The following is a 20,448-nucleotide window of genomic DNA, read 5'->3' on the forward strand; positions in this document are numbered from 1 at the left end:
CTGCATAAAAATTAGCTGCTTCTAACCATGTTCCCCATCGCGTTAAAATAGGTTGTGGTGGAAGAGGAATGTTAGGTAGCATTTCTTTATAAAGTTGAATTCTTATAGGAGATTTAAGAAATACTTTTTTGACACTGGATATCATGGTATTTACAAGAGGAAACTTTTTTCGTATTTCCTCTGCAACTCTGTTTAATCCATGCGCTACACAAGTAACATATATTAAATCTGGGAAAAATATTTTTAAATTTTGTCCTGCTTTCACCATATAAGGAGCAGCATTAGATAAAATAAGCAGTAATTTATTAGAAGGAATAGTTGTCGGAAGAAAAAAAGTTGCTAATGTTTCTTGTATAAAACGCGAAATTGTTAAAGCATTTGTTTTCTCAAGTTGCTGGCATGAAATAAGATGAGATTTTGGTAAGGTATCCTCTTTAAGAACACCAATCAATAAATGAGCAATATACTTTCCTGAGGAATCAGTGGTTTCGTCTACAGATATGTAAAAATAATTATCTGCAATTTCTTCCTTAATATTAATTAACACCGACGAGTATAGCCCGTTCACATTATTTCTTCTTAGAGACCGATCACTTGGAACATTAAGTTTGCAATATTTTTTTAGAAACGAACTAAAATTTACATTTGCTAATTTTGAAAGCGGTATGTTTACAGACACTAATGCGCGACACAAGTCTTCATTAAAAGTTTCTTGCTCATCTAATTTTTTTGAAGTAGATTGGAAACATTTAGCCATTGAAGTTTGATGTTTTCCTCCTATTTTTCCTTTTTTTGCAATGTGTGAAGCAGTTCTCACATGTTGGTCTATCTGAAATTTCTTCTCACATGCTATCTATAAATAAAAATAAAAACCTTTATTTTAACCCAACCTTTAAAATATAAAAATATACAAGGTGTTTTCGGTTAATCAAATAACTGGTTTGGAAAAAAAAAAACACTCGCTAAGTGTTTTAAATGCAGTATTAATCCATAAATTAGCTTTTGTTACTAACCATTAGTACATCATATAACTTATTTTAAAATTCAACAAAAGTTTTTTTTTTGTTAATTCAATTACAATAAAAATAATTGTGTTTTAGAATAGCTGACTTCATAAAAAAAAGGAAAGGTGAAAAATTTTTCTAAATACACACCATTGTATTGTACCATGGACAATTTTTTCTCACTAAAGGAAGCTATTTTTCATTTAAAAACAACCTACGAGTACTAAATTTCAAGTAAATACGTTTATTGGTTTTAAAGTTATTGTTGTTATTAACTAAAAGAATTTAATTTTTTTTAATTTTAACACCCTTTATCTCGAAAAGTAAATAAGTTTGACCCTTCATTAACTATATCGTTTTGTTCAATTTTTCGAGAAGTATCTACAGTCAAACGTTGTAAGTGTCATTTGGAAACACCCTGTATGTATGAAATATTAGATATTTAATAGAAAATATTAGATACTTACAATTTTGCCACAGACTGAACAGTAGATTTTTCTCATATCCATAGACAGCTCTTTATAAGGTTTAATCCAAGTTGAAGCACTGGTTGTTTTAGGCATTATAAAATCACAATCTTCCTTTTTGTTACGCACAACGAGTGTTTACGCTTTGAATATCAAAACAAAAATGATTTACAAATCTGAGCATCAAATTAGAAATGTTTAGGTACCTAATTCAATAAACTGGGAGATTTTGGAAAATCCCTAAATTAGGAACAAAACTATTAGCCGTTTACCTGCTGTTAAGATACAATAAATTGTAGATAGATTTGGGGATTAGATCATAAAATGCAAATGAGCGAACCCTTAGCGATTATCCAATAACTGAATGCCTCAGTGACCGAGACTTTCTAAGAATGTTGAGGGCTACTTAAATTGATCTTCTTTGAAATTGTAAATGTTTTGTACCTGTAGAGATTACGTACTTAGATCATTTCTTGATAAAAATGACTACAAAATTTTATACAAGAATTGAAATAAATTGGTATGTTTAAAAATTTTCAAATACAGTATAAAAATCTGAACTTTTATGCACTTTATGCAAACTTTTATACAAATATGCCAAAATATGAAATATTTGCATAAAATATGCACAATATGCAAAATATGCAATATGCATATTTGCCGAAGTCTAGTGATGAACATTACATTTTAAATTTCTTTTACTTTTTTTTTAAAGGTCACCAAGATTTTTTGCGAAACGGTCTAAGTGGCTGTGGAGGTAATGTATTTTAATACTCATATAACAACCGAGTTTGTTAAAATTGTTGATCATTTCTTCCACTATATCCCGGTAATTTTCCGATTTATTGTTTCCAAGAAAATTTTCCACAATTTTCACAAAAGAGCACCATGCATTACATTCAATTTTAGTCGTCAATTCATCATAAGTGAGGAAATTTGCTGGACAAGTATTCAAAACAAGGACGATTCTGGTTTAGGGCCTTTACAAATTGTTTCATCCGCCCTAGTTTAATATGTAATGGAGGTAATATTATTTTCTCTCGGTCGACCAATGCTTCATTAACTACGTTAGCTTCTCCTTGAACTAAAGCATCTCTAGAACGCCATTTTCTTCTACTCCAGTGCTGGTCCTTAGCCCTGCTATCCCAAAGACACAGGAAAGAAGGATCTTTTGTATAGCCACCGTGTTGTACCAGGAGAAAGTTCACCATCTTAAAATCAACACAGATCGCTCACTGATGTTGGGTTGATAGTTTTTAGCACCAGAGATATTGTTTTATATTCTTCTTTCATTTTTGTAGAATGCCCAATTGGTATACTTCCATATTTGCTGCCATTGTATACTCCGATTCACCCAATTTTTCTAACAGTCCTTTTTTTTTCTCGGTCACATAGACCGAGACGGCAGGCTACGTGTTAATATTATTACAATAAACCATATCATCTTACTGAGACGAAAAAGGCAAAGGTCTTGTTTTCATTTACGGTAGTATGTAATTTTGGTGCCTGGGTAAAGAAGATTCTTTTCCTTTAGTCTGGAGGCAAGCAACTCTATTAGTCTGTAGTTTGTCAGATAATGTTTTGACATTATCCTTTGGTAACGTAGGTAGACTGCTAAATATTGGAATGAGTATCTGCTCAAGCTGATGTGGAATTGGTCTTGTTGAATCTAGGTTAGGTATGTCGATTTTTACCTTTAATGCTCTTTATATTTACAAGACATAAATAGCAATCGTCAAAATAATTTTTTGCTTCCCTCCATACCATTGGAACACCAAACTTACGTTATCCTTTCGTCCACTGTCGCAAGTTTTGAAGACAAGTTTTGCACACTTACATGTAGGGCCCAGGATTTATTTTGATCTCCTAAATGAAGACCAAAATAGGCTTGATATGCCCTTTTTATAAAATCACAAACTGGTTTTCTACTTTTCTTTACAAGGTACTCGCTACATATATAGCAAAAAACGTCCAGGCATGTCTTAGAATTTATTAAGTTTGTTTATAAACATATTGCAATTATAGTGGCGGAATATATAGAAATGTAAGAATATATATATATATATATATATATATATATATATATATATATATATATATTTAGGGATTCTACAGTATTCACTGCCTTCCCTCGCTCAACCGTTTCCATCTCTCTCTGTTGTTCCATTCTCCATCGTTTAGTCCTCTCTTGCTCATGGCGTCGTCTATTTCGTTCCTCCAGGATTTTCGGGGTCGTCCTCTTTTCCTCCTTCCTATGGGGCTCCATTCGGTTATTCTCTTTATCCATCTGCTGTCGCTAGTTCTTCTTACATGTCCATACCACTTTAGTCTTTTTTGATCTATATATGTTAGTATGTCTGTTTCTATTGATGTTCTTTGCTTTATTTCGTCATTACTTCTCCTATCCATTCTTGTTACTCTGCAGCATCTTCGCAGGCATTCCATCTCTGTTGCTACTATCTTACTGCTGTTTTTCTTGTTTATGATCCAATTTTCAGCCCCATATGTCATAATACTTCGCACTAATGTTTTATAAATCTGCGTTTTTGTCTTCATATTTAGGTGTCTATCCCACCAAACTGAGTTAAGTTGTCGGATTGCTGTTCTTGTTTGTCCTAATCTTTGTGTAATTTCTTCCTCTGTTGTTGCCTTTTTCGTGATTATAAACCCCAGGTATTTGAATTTATCCTTTCCTTTGATTGTTACGTTGTCATCAATCTGTAGATCTTCTACGTCTTCTTCACTTGTAGATAGGTACTCTGTTTTCGCGAGGTTAATATCTAGGCCAGCCTTGGTATATTCTTCTTGTAGTTTCTTCATCATGTAGCTGAGGTCGTCTTGGTCTTGTGCAATCACTACTTGATCGTCTGCAAAACTTAATGTATATAGGTATTCGTTCCGTACCGGTACTCCCATGCCTTCGCATTTTCTTTTCCATGTAGTCAAGGCTTTCTCTAAGTATATTTTGAATAGGGTTGGAGATGTGGAACAACCCTGCAGGAGCCCTTTTGTTGTGGTGAAGTCTCCTATGATTCTTGTTCCCATTTTAATGGACCCTTTATTTTCTTTATACAGAGCTTTTGTAGCTTCTATGAGTTCCGTCTGTATTTCTAATTTGTACATTGCCTCCCATAGTTCTGACCTTGGTACAGAGTCATACGCCTTTCTCAGGTCCACAAGTGCCAAGTGTATATCTCTATTTTTTGCTTTTTTTCTTTTCCAACAGTTGTTCCAGTGTGTATATGTGGTCTATGCATGATCTTCCTGCCGTGAAGCCTGCCTGATCCTCTCCGATTTTGCCTTTTATCGCTTGCTCTATCTTTTCTCGTAGTATCTTCCCATATAATCTTCCTATTGATGATATTACGCTTATTCCTCTGTAGTTTTCGCATCGTTTTCTATCTCCTTTCTTAAATATAGATGTCATATATGCCGCCGTCCATTCCTTTGGGAGCTGTTCTCCATTTATGGCTTTCTGAAATATCCATTGTATCATCCGGTGTAATTTTTTTGATCCGTATTTTATAAGCCCAGGTGAGATGCCTCCAGGTCCCGGTGCTTTCTTATTTTTGATTGCTTTTATGGCCGTTCTCATTTCCCTATCTGTTATTTCTATTTCTTGTTGTGGGAATCTGCTTCGTCTTCGCCTGTTTTCTTTTCCAATGAATTGTGGTCTTTGTTCTGTTAATAGTTCCTTGTAGTAGTCCTTCCATTCTTTGTCCTGTATATTTCCCAATTTAATTTTTTCTTTTGAGTTTTGTTTCAATCCTCTCAGTACTTTCCATGACTCCGAAGTTCTTGTACCTCCTATATATGTTTCAATATTTAAGCAGATTCTTTCCCATTCTTCATTCTTTTGCTGTGTTATTTGTTTTTTCACTTCTCTATCTTTTTCTCTATATTCTTTATAAACTTCATCGTTGTTTGTAGTCAGCCATTTTCTGTATAGTTGCTTTTTTTCTTGAATTATTCTTTTTGTTGGTTCATTTATTTCATAATAGTGCTGTTTATTTGTTATATGTTCTTTTTCCCCAAGGGCTTCGAATGCTGCTTGCTTTATACTCGCCTTAATATGCTCGTATATTTCTTTTAACTATTAAACTTAACATCATTTAGTAGGAAATTCCCCTTTGACTACAATTACTGATTTTACCCGTTTTGGCATAGATTCTACTAGCTTCCAGTTTCCAGATATCCTTTCATCTCGAAATCAAACCTGAATGACCGCTTCTATTATGTTTATTTTTGTAGTACAGTCGATTTTGTGCAGTCTAGTTTTGCAAATAGTCCAAAAAATTTCAATAGGGTTGAGGCCTGGCAAATTACCGGGCCAATAGAAAACATTTACCTTCTTAGTTTTGAAAAATTCCGTCACTTGCTTTGACTTGTGACAGGAGGCAGAGTCTTTTGAATAATCGCTCCTTGGGGCTGGCATTTTTGAAGTTCTGTGTCCACATGGTGTTCGAACATGGATGTGTATCTTTCGCCCATAATAGCGTTTGTTTTTTCATTCGTTCCGTTAGAAGCTGTTTTTTCTGTGGGCGCATTGTCCTTCTACCAATCTCCAGAAGTCTATTCCATCACTACGTCTGAGACTGCTAGATCTTGTTGGAGCTCTTGGCTTGTTTTTCTTGGGTGTAATTTGGTCTTTCGAAGTAAAAATCTTTCATCTGCTGGTGTTGTTTTTCCCTTTCTTCCGCATTTTTTGCAAAACAGCACAAAATAGTACACAACAACACAAACTTAGTGGGAAATGTCTTAAAACACCCTCAAATAAAAGGCAGAGAAAAGTAAGGTTATGTTTTCAATGCCTGATCAGTTGTAAATGTGTGGAGAGTGTTCTCAGCTCTAAATATTGAACAATTTTACAATGTTTCTATTAATTCGCACAATACTGTAATTGGTAGGGAGTTTTTTGTCATTAATAAAGTAGTCCATGATGCCATACAAGTTGAATGATTTTGCTACAGTCAATAATACTAAGCTGCATACTTTCTTTTCTTTTAGATTCTTTACAATTTCGTTAATGATTCTATGACACTGTTTGGCCAATAGTGGTAAAATACTTATGGGACAATATGAATTGGGAAATTCTGGTGGTTTTCCAATGCTTCTATTCTGATTTTTTCTTTAAATCGTCTTGCTGTTTATGCCTCAATAAATTTCGACAATAGAAAAAGTTTGGAAGCTTCACACATATTGCTGATTCAAATAGGAAGTAGGAAATACAAATGCATGAATTAATATAAGAATGCAAATAAAAAATCATAAAAAATGTTTACCGACGGACCGGAACCACATTAGACAAGTACCATCTAAAAAAAGGGAAGAACAGGAACTCACAAGACAAAAAATCAATTAATAAGGAAGTAAATACATATGTAGAAAACCCTATAAGAGAAAGTCAAAAGATTTTAATAATATAAAAGTTTATTATATTTAATTATTTTTCATAGAATATTTTAATCCCACAGTGGCAATATGGATATAACCTTTTAAAAAGATTTGAAGTTCTCACGAAATCCAAAATAGATAAAAAGAAACATTAAACGATCACTGTCATATTCTATTGAAGAAAAAAAACATATTATTTACGACTTCTCAAACAAAACTATTTTTATTGTCCTTCAACACGGCCGAAATTTCTTAGATGCGCTAATTTTAGGGTAAATTAAGTCCATTCATAGGATTGGTCATGGTACTTGAGTCTTTTACGATTCGAAAGATCTTGACCGAAGGTAAATGGAGCCTGTAACTTTTTGGCGATTTCAGAGATGTGACTAACAGGTGTACGTCAATTCTCCCACACTATGAGATCAAAGACATTTGTTAAAATGTCGTGGGAAGATAAAAAACTTGTGGTAATTGTTGTTTCAGAATTCTAATATTTATTACTTCGCAGATTTTCTTTTTTTTTATTTATAGAATTAGGCACATGTTGCCTGTTTCGGTATCAAACTGTCAGTATTTTAGAGAAGTGTACCACACTTCTTCTTCCTTTTATTTTGTATTTGTGTAGTAAATTTTCATACGTTCTGTTTGTATGTTTGCTGACGACCCAATTATTGCAGTGGATGCTATACCTGAAGTCATGCTGACACCAAAATTGAACTCGGTAGCGGAGAAATTTGCAGCCTGATGTAAAAATAATTATTTAATGGTAGAAGAAAAAAAACTGTTTGCACAGAGTATCTGTGCACAGAGTATATGTATTGTTTCAGAGTATGAAGAACTCCAGTTCAGTTTATCGTGTCTTTTACTACAAAGAAAGATTTTCTGCAAATTTCATTAATCGTTTAGAGGGGTAAGTTGGTTGAATGTACTGTACTCGTTTACTCCATGGCGTTACAACTTTGTATGAGTTATAAGCGAGTTGACAACATTTCTCCATTTCTTTCTGGCTTCGATTCCCTGCACTTCTGATTATGTATTTAGAGCTATGTTGAAGAGTGCATCTCTCCGTTTTATTCCATTGTTTATTTCAAATATATCCGCGTATTGTTATCCCAACATTTTTCCATTATCTATTTTATAGTGAATATTTAGTCAGTATTGGAGCGGCTTGGTCTATCCGCATTGATATTGCACATATATTTTTTATATGTTTTGATTCTCTCTACCAGGTTTTGCAAGGATTTTGTAGATAAAATTTAGCAACATTACTTTCCAGTTTTTTACCTAAAAAATTACAAAACTCTTGGCCTAGGCGACATTCAGGCAGAATTATTTCAAAAAGGAGGAGAAAAAATTCATCTCTAAATATATCATCTCACAGGCGAAGGAAATATAGAAACAGTGACATGAAAGCTATTAACATCAAAGCTGTTACAAAAGCTAGGTACAAAAGCTGGCACGATTAGCATAGGTGTATGTAAAGAACATACATAAAATGATCAGAATTAGAAATATTCAATTCTTATGCAAGAATTGCTAATATAATAATTCTTATATACAACACAAGAATATCTTATGCAAGAAAAGCATATCTTTTTTGGCCTTAGGCAAGGAGATCTTCTTGTCCCTTTATTGTTCAACTTTGTCTTAAAACATACAGTAAGAAAAGTACAGCCAGAGCTGATAAACAGCTTTGCTGTCCAGAGTCTACTACAGGCTTGACAATGTCGATACTATTGGACAATCCAACAGAGCTGCAATCCACCAGAGCTGCTTCACCCTAGTTAAAAACGGGTCCAAAGAAATTGGTCTTCAAATCAACGAAGATAAGACCGAGTACATGGTGATTCCGAAGAATCCATTACCAAGAGTTAGACAAAATGTATCCATAAGCAGCTATGAAAAAGACGTTGATCATTTCAGAAAACAGGGCATATTATTCTTAGCTTAAATCAAGAATACTCTTGAGAGCAGTAAAAAATAAAAGTATATAAAACCATAACGTATGGAAGTAAAAAATGGATGGTACACCAGCGTGAATCACCACAAATATTATTATTGGAACGGAAGATTGACTAATGTGGTGTTGGGCTTCCACTGCTCTGGCCCAACTGGGATTTAGATAAACATTTTCACCAAAAAAGATGGATATTGCCTTTCTCCTCAATAAAAAATTTTTAACTTGTTTGTGCGACCTTATATTACCAGCTATTAGCAGATAGTTTTAAATTAATTGTCGATTGAAAATATAACGCATTTAAGTACGCATTCTCCAAGGTCTGTTTATAGTAACAATAATGTGAAATAACACAACATGTTTAATAATTATTTTTTCTAATATTACGTTTAAAACTCTATTATAAATTAATAAATAACGTAAGGCTTTGTTTCTCTTATGTTATATTATTATTGGACCTTCTACAGACGATATACTAGGGCAATGGGAAAGAAAACATAATCAACAACTCAAGACACTCTATGGTAATATACCATAGAGCGTATATAAATACTACATAGTACGCTACATTAAGGTAAACCGAATAAGATGAACTGGACATGTATTAGGATCTGGTGATGAAGGACTCCTCAATACAACATTCTGGGAAAGGCCTAATGATAGAAGATCAGTTGGTTGCCCAAGGACAATATGGAACGATGCAGTAACAACTGATCTACGCAAAGTAGAAGGCGTCTTAAGAGAGATAACTGGACATGACCGGCAACAGTGGAGGACAATAGTAAACGCGAGAAAGACTCACCTACAAGATCCTTATAGCTTTTAGAGTTGTAGAGTTGACGATTATGATGAAAATATTTTGCACAGCTCTTTTAAATCCTCTCTAGTCTGGTTTTCAGTTAGTTTAAGTACGGAATCGAATAATAGATAGTTATGTAACAATTTCGTACAATAATTTTTTAATTTTTAAAAACTAAACAGATAAAATGAGGATTTGACATTTTACTGTTCACAAAATCCTTGAAGTTTGTAAACTAATTCTTATTAATAGAATCCAAAAATATACATAATGTTTACCGTTTAAAACGCAACCTACAATCTCATTTGTATTCATTTTAAAGGTATTCATTACACGACCAACACACGGTACAAATGCGCCTGCTAATAATGATAAATTAGTTGTTGAGAATTATACAACAAAGCCCGGAGTATTGCAAGCTTGTAAACTGAAATACAATAAAGAGATAAATCTTTCAAAAAAATAAAAGACACGACGTCCCGGCGATGTTTACCGAAAACAGCATATTTTATCGTGCTATCGATATATATAAAACGGCAACTGCTCACTTTCTGAAAGAAACTACAAGGAGATACGAAAAAGCTCGCATGAGTGATCATCATAAATAAAAAATTTCATAAACAAATCCTACAAGAAAATATTATTTTAAGGTACGATATTTCTATATATACATACATATATATTGTTATTTTTTAAATTTATTAAAATCTAATAAAAAATTAAATTCACCGACCGGTAAAGTCGTTTCACCCTACAAATAGGAATGTTGGATTTGTAAGATTCAAATATTCGAATGAGTAATAGCTTTTCTAATTTAATAGAAAGTAGGCAGATAGGAGAATAGATATTCGTACGATAATATATGATAACAATAGAGGAATTCTCATAAACGATTAATGTTAATAGCTCAAAGATAGTACTTTTAGATTATAACATTTAAGTCTTTTGTTTACAAATAAATTGGCAGAGAATTAGAAAGTTTTGTGGTCAGGGATAAGTATACAATAACCGAAGTAGTATAAGCTGTTTTGTCTCTAGAAATTTGGAAACCAAGAAAAGATCTTATTTCTGTAAAATTTGGAAAAGCCAAGTGATAGAACTTTGTCTAATCTCCACCAATTGTTGGGGGAAAGCTTATTAAATTCCTTTCCCCAGCGTGTACAGTTATGTGAAATTTTTAAGTTGTGAAAATCAGTTGTGAAATTATTAACAGCAGATACGCCGATGACACCGCAATAATGGCAGAGAGTCTAGAAGATCTTCAAACCCTTTTGAATGCTGTAAACAACGAATGCACTAAAAAGGGCTTAACAATCAACGAAAAAAAAAAAAAACAAAATGGATGGTGGTCGGAAAAATTAATATCGAAGACTCAGTACGAAGATTAGATAACAAAATCCTGGAAAGGGTGGAACACTTTAGATATCTGGGTAGCTGGATTGACTGCAGGGTTGAAAGTGACGAGGAAATTTCGACCAGAATAGAACTCGCACGGAAAAACTTTATTAACTGGCGTTCTGTATTATGCAGTAGAAGTCTGTCGTTGACCACACGTCTAAGAGTATTGAAGTGCTACGTCTGGTCCACTTTGTTCTATGGATGTGAAACCTGGACAACAAAAATAAAAAATCTTAACAAATGAGAAGCGTTTGAGTTATGGTGTTACCGTCGCACCATAACTGATCATAACTGCACAAAGAGCGAGCATTGATCAACATCATCAAAATGAGAAAGGTCCAATACTTCGGTCATATAATGAGAGGACCTAAATATCGCTTACTCCGGTTAATCATTCAGGGCAAAATCGAAGGAAAACGTTGGGTCGGAAGAAAACAACTATCCTGGCTGTGTAACATTAGGCAATGGACAGGTCGAATGGTCGAGGAACTGTTTCATCTAGCTGCCGACCGAGAATCATTTCATCAGCTTGTCAATATGACGATAGCCAACGCTTGAATACAAGCACGGCACACAAAGAAGAAGAAGAATCGTGTACAGTACCAAATATTTTAGGACCATGAACTGTTAAAGAGTTTCCTTCGATATATGTAAGCAGACTTCACGACGATAATTCCTTATGTGTTTGGTTTGATAGGGTTGTACTTAGAGAAAAATAAAGCATAATTAATCGATATTACACATTTAATAACTAGAGAATATTTACAAAAGCACTATTACTAATTAAAGAGTTCGCTTTAAAACATTGTTCATTGTTATACCGGCGGTTTAGGGGAGCGCGAACATAGCGGAAACTAATGCACATTTTTCTGCATTTTGGAAGCGAAGAGATGGCTTAGGTATCAGCAAGTACCGCACACACAGCCGCACGTTCAACTAGTCACTTGAGACACACAATCACATCTGCGATAGCTTTGGCTTGAATTTTTATCTAAAAGTGTCGACCGGTAGGCGTCAGTTTAACCCAAGGCCCTTATAAGGTATTTATGGCACAAATACCCTGCAGGCAAGAAGTACAGTCTATCGCATAAGATCCAAGCCAATATTTGCGAGAATGAAAAATAAAGTAAGATTAATATTAAATGTTGTTTTTACAACATACTCGCCCCCGTTGAAGCGCTGGCTTTAACACAAAAAAACAGATCATATTATGACAAGAGAGCATCAGGAAGAGAAAATATACTACAATTATTATCTTATACTAACTTAAATTAAATCGTCATTGGATAGAGGACACAATTTGGTAATAGAGCGCTTGAAGACTCCATTCTTAATTTTGACCGAGGCAATTCTTACTCTCAATCACTCTTGCTAGTACCCAATAAAGAGGAGGAGTGTTGTCTTCAATCAACAAGACGAGATCGTTGGAGTGTAGGTTTTTATGCGGGAGGGATTTTAGGCCGATTTTGAAGTCTGTTCAAATAGTCGATAGACCATTTTTTCCAAAACACTTGTTGGAGTTTGGACAAACGTTGCCATAAATTTAATCTGTTTTCGGGAATGTGGATCTTTTTTAGGGAATAAGGTAAGAGATTGTCTAATTAAGAAGTGTCCAGGAGTAAGATAAGTAAAGTCGAAGGGGTCATTTGAAAGGGAGCAAAGAGGCCGGGAATTGAGCACAGCTTCAATTTGAACGAGAACTGTGGTGAAGATTTTCCAGGAGTCTACGTATATGATGCTTTGCGCTCTTAATAGCATTTTCCCAAATACCACCATTCTGAGGGGCTCGAGGAACTATAGTTTTCCAGCGAATATGGGACGAGGCCAAAAATTCTTTACTTATAGAGTTAAAACAGCTGGTTGCGAGCACCAAGAAAGTTCGTGACGTTATCACCGAATATTGTCTGAGGGAGGCCTCTATGACTAATAAAGCGTTTTAGAGCGAGAAGAAACGTCTCAGTAGAGAGGCTGGAAACGACTTCAATATGAACAGCTCGAGTCGACAAGCAAACGAAACAAGCAATATACGATTTTATTAAAGGAGCCTTGCGAAGGTTGGAAGCCTTTACCTGAAAGGGACCGCAAAAATCTAATCCGACATGAGTGAACACTCGAGAGGAGTTTAAACGTTCTTTTGGTAAATCTGCCATAATTTGGATAGCGGATTTGGCACGAAACTTGAAACAGACCATACATTGGTGAATGACCTTTTTGACTTCTCGTAGTCTATTTAAAGGCCAATATTTGAGACGAATTTAGGACGAAGTATTATGAGGACCTGAGTGACAAAGTCTAACATGTTCTCTGTGAAGGATGAGACGATCTACGCGATTTTATGAGAGGAGGAGAAGAGGGTATCTTTGATCAAAGGTAACGTCTGAGTTTTTAAGGCGGCCTCCCTCCCGGAGCATTTCATTCTTATCCAAAAAGGGATTTAGGAGTAAAAGACACTTATTAGATAGAGTTTTATCTTTCTTAAGCTCAGAAATCTCACTCGAGAAGTTGGAATACTGAAGCATCTTAATAATCTTAAGTTCAGCGTTTTGAAGTTTGCTGACTTCAAGGGTATCAGTACTTGCGAGAAAGAGGTTTAGCATTATTAGCAAATCTAAACATACAGCATAAAAAAATTTAATTATTAAAAATTTAATAATTTATATTTAATATGCATAAAAAAATCAAGGAGTTTACTTATACTTACAAGAAAAAACAGTTTGGTAGGTTAATAGACGAGAACAACAAACTTATTGTAGATAAAGAAGAACAGTTACAGACTTGGACGAAATTGTTTAATTTATTAATATTTTGTATTTTGGGAACGATTTTCGAAGTGGAAATTAAAGAGTCATAGATAAACTTATTTTAAATTTAAATTGTGGCTTATTCTTAATAAAAATAGTAATAACATCTTCTTCCATAGTTTTCTTATAGTTTATCCCAGAATTCATTATTTTCGTTGCCTTGTATTTCCGTCAGGCTAATAGCTTGTTAGATGTGCAGCAACAATTCCGAGGAAAAGAAACCTTCATAAATTATTTATAAAATCAAACTGTCGAGCTTCGTACGATTTACCCTGTATACACCCAGGGCTGTGCAGTGTATAAAAGAATATATCAACATGTTTATATTCGAACAAGTCGTGTTTGGTCTGTTATAATGAAAGAAACTTTAGTCTTTCTGTGATGTCTTCATCTAAAGATCGTGTGGCCACCGGGTCGAGTACATGGAAATCGGCTCTCTATCTCAGCGGCGGCGAAAAATAAAGTCCAAAGTCTCCTTAAAGCTTTTTAACAGCTCAAATTTAAATGAACTTAACATTAATAATATTATTTAGACACAAAGTCTAAAATTATCCATCAATATAAAAGGCTATGATGAGAAGTCATACCATTTGACCAGTAAACTAACGACGCCATCTAGGAAAGAAATCTGAACTACCTCCATTTGACATTTTAATCATGTTTTGTTCTTGAAACGATACGTTTAATTAATAATACTGTATTAATTACATATTAATAGCAAAAGAAGGCAGAATTATACCAATATTTAAGAAAGGAGAAGTAACAAACTTTAACAACTATAGAGCAATATCTCTACTGAGCACAACATATAAAATTCTGACAGCCGTTATCAATCAAAAACTCACTCAATTTACAGAGAAAAAAATTGGGGACTACCAGCAAGAATTCAGAGAATCCACTACAGGTGCGATCCACATAGTTACACAAACAATCGAAAAATGCCACGAACACAACATAGAACTCCACATCCTCTTCGTAGACTTCAGACAAGCCTTTGACTGTATTGGAAGAAATACATTATTTATTGAAATGAAAAACCAAGATCTCTCTCTCTCCAATGGCGCTACAGCCCAAATCGGGCCTTGGCCTCCTCCAAACTATGCCTCCAACCTTGTCGGTCCCGCGTCGATCTTCTCCAGGTTCTCACGTCTAGCAAATTTTGCGCGTCCGCTGCCACTTCATCCTCCCATCTTTTCCGTGGCCTTCCTTTTGGTCTTGTGCCCTGAATTTTACTATCTAGGGCTCTTTTCGGTAATCTTTCTGTCTCTATTCTTACTACATGATCAGCCCAGCGAAGTCTCTGAAGTTTAACGAATTCTGAGATCGGTGTCTCTTTGAACAGTTGGTAGAGTTCATGGTTATACATGGATCTCCATATTCCGTTTTCGTTAATAGGTCCAAATATCTTTCTTAGAACTTTTCTTTCGAAGACTTTCAGTTTTCTTTTTGTCTCTTCTGTCATCACCCATGTCTCGCATCCATAACATACTATTGGTCTGATAATAGTTTTGTAGACCCTGACTTTCGATCTCCAGTGTGTGTTTTTGGAGTGAAACACATGATTGAGTGAAAAATAAGCTTTGTTTCCCTTTACTATTCTTCTTTGGATTTCTGGAAAGAAGATATATGGAAAGAAGAACCAGAGAAAGAAGGGCAAGTTACCAAGATGCAAGACGGAGGGCAGATAAAATATGCCGAACAGAGAAAAGAAAAATCAAGATAACCAGCAAAAATAATCAGATTAACAACAAAAATGACCATGGATGAAGCTCGAGCTAAAGTAACAACAGATGAAGGTAGAACAAAATCAATTGCAATAGAAACAAGAGTGCGGCAAGGCTATTCCCTGTCAACCACATTATACAACATAGCAGTAGAAGGAACAGTCAAGGCTAGCAAAATTAAAGGAACTATAGCCCACTCCTCAACACAAATGGTTGCATATGCAGATGATTTAGTCTTATGGGAAGAGACAAGGAAAGAATAAAAGAAGCAGTAACAATCCTGGCAAAAGAAGCACGGAAAAGAGGTCTAGAAATTAACGAAAGAAAAACAATATATCTACTCTGCTCTAGAAGAGAAGATAACAGGACGAGAGAAATCAAAATAGAAAACTACACTGTTGAAAGAGTCCATCAATTTAAATATTTGGGAGTAATAGTGAATGCCCAAAACAAGAGAAGTGTAGAAGTAACGGAGCGACCACTAGCAGGTAACAAAACATACTGGAAATATCATAGGCTCATGAACGACAAGAACTTATTCAGTAATACAAAACTGAAAATATACAGAGTTGCAATCAGACCAGTAGTTACGAATGCAGCTGAGACAATGTGCCTCACGGAAACAGATGAAGAAAAATTGAGAATTTTCGAACGGAAAATCCTCAGACGGATTATGGGCCCGATAAGATTGGATAACGGAGAAATGAGAAGAAGAATGAACCATGAACTAAGAGACATAATGAAGGGAGAAGATATAGTTAGATTTATTAAAGCACAGAGGCTGAGATGGCTGGGACACATAGAGAAAAGGAAAAACGGCCTACTGAAGAAGATCACCAGATGGAAACCAGCAAGTGAAAGACCAAGTGGAAGACACAGAGAGAGATGGGAGGATCAGATCATGAGAGTTATCAAAATTGTGAAAGTGAGAAACTGGAGGGAACTATGCACATATCGAAATGAGTGGAAGAAAATTGTAAGGAAAGCCAAGTCATACAGCAAACTTTGACAACATACAAGTGGAATGCGGCAAACATTCCACCCGGAATGAAAATCCCTGATGATGATGATGAATATAATTAATAATAAATTTTAATAATATTGTTAAGGTAGAATTTAATACAAAATAATTTAAAGCTTTGTTAGTTTAGATTTAAAATCCTAACGCCATCTGAACGAATAAATCTGAACTACTGACATTTTAACCTATGAGTCAATCATATTTTTGAAATGTTTTTGAAATGATACTTCAAATTAATAAAACAAAAAATATTAATTACATATTAATATAATATTAATAAATAATATTATTTATATTTTTAAGGTACGACTTAATACAAAATAATTTAAAGTTTTATATCAGTTTAGATTTAAAATTCTAGCGTCACCTAGGAACGAAACATGAACAGATAAACTGACAGATAAAAAAAATTAAAATTATCTGGCATATAAAATATAAAATATTTATTTGCCAAATAAAAAACTAAATAAAAAGTTATCTGGAAAATAAATTGTGTTTGTTGTAGTTCGTTATTATGCTGTAGGTTATCGCGAAATCAAAAATATAATCTAAATATTGTTGTTTATTGTAGATTAGAGACATAAATATTAAAAGATTTAATGAAGTCAGAGAGTATGATCAGTATGATGTTTAATGTTTATAAACTTAGTGCGAGAATGTAATAGGTATTTGATGCAGAATTGAACATTTTAATTTTTGTAATCATAAAGATTTTTCTAAAAGGTTAGGATTAAGTAAACCGACAGTGATCTATATTCTGAGGAAATATTGTAAATAGTTGTTAATAAATTATTATAAAAGTAGGTGTATACATATTGTCAATTACTTAATTTAAGGAATGAATATTTTTATAATCTTGACAACTAAAAAATGGATTAATTAACCTTTTTCAAGAGATATTGGTGCTATTGATTCAATAAGAGTAGTATTTTATTTCAAAATGAAAAATATGCGCATAGTTCTTAGGTTTTCATAATCTTTTAATCATTATAAAATACATTCAATTATATATATAAAAAAGACTCAGAGTTAGTATACAAAATATCCAGAGTGTAGTAGGGAAATTTCAAAACTTTTAATAAATCTTGTATATAATATATGGAATATTGATTTAAAATCTTGATAATATCGTGATACTTCTTGGATATGTTGTTCTAGGTATCTACCAGGTAGGAATAAATAATTCTGTATTCTTGATAGGAAGTTTAAATGGAGATAATAGAAATGGGTTCTTACAAGGCGATTCTGATCCAATGAAAGTAAAGCCATTTTTAAGAACTTCACCAAACAATTAAATTTCTATAATGAATTTCATATTACAACCAGATATGCAACATAACTTTTTATATACGTAAGAGAAGGGTTATGTACTATTTCCTCCACTGGAAGTGGCTGTAAGGTTAAAAAGATTCAACCGTTCTAATATACAGCAACATTCTGCGAGTATAACCTAGCGAGACTTCAAAATTAAGACAATTTTGAAAATGAATTGCTAAATGTAGACATTACTAAACTTTTTTAAGTTAAAGATGTTTGAGCTAACCTTATATAACATTTTAGTGTTATGGAAAAACCTTAGAAGAATCATTAAACATGTATTATTTTTTTATTCGTTGTTAAATTTTTCTTCACAAAGTTTAAATGTCTACCCTTCATATAACTATCTGTCAGATAGGACAATATTTATCTGGAGATGAAAAGACCGGCCCTTTCATGCAAGAAGTTTATTATTTCAAAAATTTTATTTTTAATCCTTTTGAAAATTTTGATGATCCTAAAAAATTGGCTGCGATTTTGGTGATCGGTAAAAAATATAATACAAAATTTAAAGTTTCAACCGAAATTGAAAAAGATGGGCATATGACAAGTACTTGCAAAATAAGACAGAGAAGAAACATACAAAGTGGTTCGGAACTAAGCAAAAGGGATTTCCATCAGTATTAGTGGGCATTCTAAAGTATGCTGATAGATTAGCTAATAGTTAAAAAATAAATTTAAAATCACAAAAATTTATTATAGCGATTTTACTTAAAACTTTTTATGTTTCCTAATATTTAGAAAATGACGCATCTTAAAAACAGTCAAGAAATTATTTTCTCTACATTAGCAGACCGTATTTCTCTTCTACCTAACCTCTAACCTCCTTTTCTTACTCCCAGCCGAGTCCCGAAGCACTGGCATGACACTTAATTAAACAAAAGTTATTAGAAATAATTAATCAAGCAAACTGAGCGTCGTCTAATGCCTTTGATTTATTTAAAACAAATGAAATTTATGAATCGTCGTTTTTCGATCCTTTTTGTGTTGCCGACAGTCATTAGACCTGGCGCTTGCCGTCCCGATGATTGATGGTCTTTTGTTTTTCTGAAGCGAGTGTATGACCATTGTGATGGTTGCTCTGATCGTTCGTGTATCGGCCCATTCATGAGACTTAAAAAATTATGACGGGAAATTAGTGAGCTCCTAGTCCGTTAATCGAGGATGAAAATAAACACCAAATCAGTTCTCATTTCACAGCTATTTCTATTATTTTAATTTATAAAGTTATATCTATTTTGACCTATTTTGACAAAAGAAAAATTTAAAAACAACCTAGAAGATATCGTATATATCAATCATAGAATCCTAAAAACGACCTGAAAACTCGAAAACTCCATATTATGTCAGTTTATGCGCCTGACATAATCCAATTTGACAGTGAAATGAGAGACGGTATACATAGAATTAGAAAAATAGTAAGTATTGAAGATCTCAATGGAAAAGTAGAAAATAACAGCATATACAATACTAGTTATTTTGCCCGACACCATGCCGGACACTTAATTTTTTCTGTCTTCCTCCTACTTAAGGTTAGGACGACAACAGAATAATATTTTAATCTGTTGTACAATTTTCATAACAAATAAATCACTTTTGGAGAGTCGCTAAACGTTTTTCGTAAAGTCGTCTCATGAAATCAACCGACGTATAACACCAGCGTAATTCTAGTTTGGCAATTTATTTGTTGGAAAAGTTCGAGTTTTGTATTATATTTTTTACCGATCACTAAATTAGCAGCCAATTTGTTTGGGATCAACAACATTTTTAAAAGAATAAAAATTAAATTTTTAAAATAATAAACTTCTTACATGAAAGGGCCGGTCTTTTCACCTCCAGATAAATATTGTCCTATGTGACAGATAGTTATCTGAAGGATAGACATTTATTTATAAAATAAAATGTACCCGTCTTTTCACGTCAAATTATGTTGCGGTTACTTATCTGTAAGATGAGTGTAAAATTTATTTCGGAACATACTAATATTTAATTAATTGTGAAAGAAATCACAATAATGTTTTAATCTCTTTTGATTATACAATTTGTGATAGCAGGAATAAATTAAATTATGTAAAGAAAAATTTAATAATGATTAAAAAAATAATACATGTTTAATGATTCTTCTCAGGTTTTTCTATAACACTAAAATATTATACAAGGTTAGCTCAAACATCTTCAACTTAAAAAAGTTCAGTAATGTCTTCATTTATCAATTCATCTTCAAAATTGCCTTAATTTTGATCTCTCGCTAGGTTGTACTCGTAGAATATTGCTATAGATTAGAAAGGTTGAATCTGTTCAACCTTACAACCACTTCCACTGGCTGAAATAGTACCTAAACCTTCTCTTTCATACATAAAAAGTTATGGTGCATATCTGGTTCTATAAAATTCATTATAGAAATTGGATTATTTAGTGGACTTCTTAAAAATGGCTTTAATTTATAATGAGAACCTCCTTGTAAGAACCCATTTCTATTATCTCCATTTAAACTTCTTACCAAGAATACCAACCCGTGCCGGGAAAGTCTCCAGCCCAAGATCCCTACTAAAAACAAATAAATCCT

Source organism: Diabrotica undecimpunctata, chromosome 5 (assembly GCF_040954645.1).
Source record: "Diabrotica undecimpunctata isolate CICGRU chromosome 5, icDiaUnde3, whole genome shotgun sequence".
Lineage (NCBI taxonomy): Eukaryota > Metazoa > Arthropoda > Insecta > Coleoptera > Chrysomelidae > Diabrotica > Diabrotica undecimpunctata.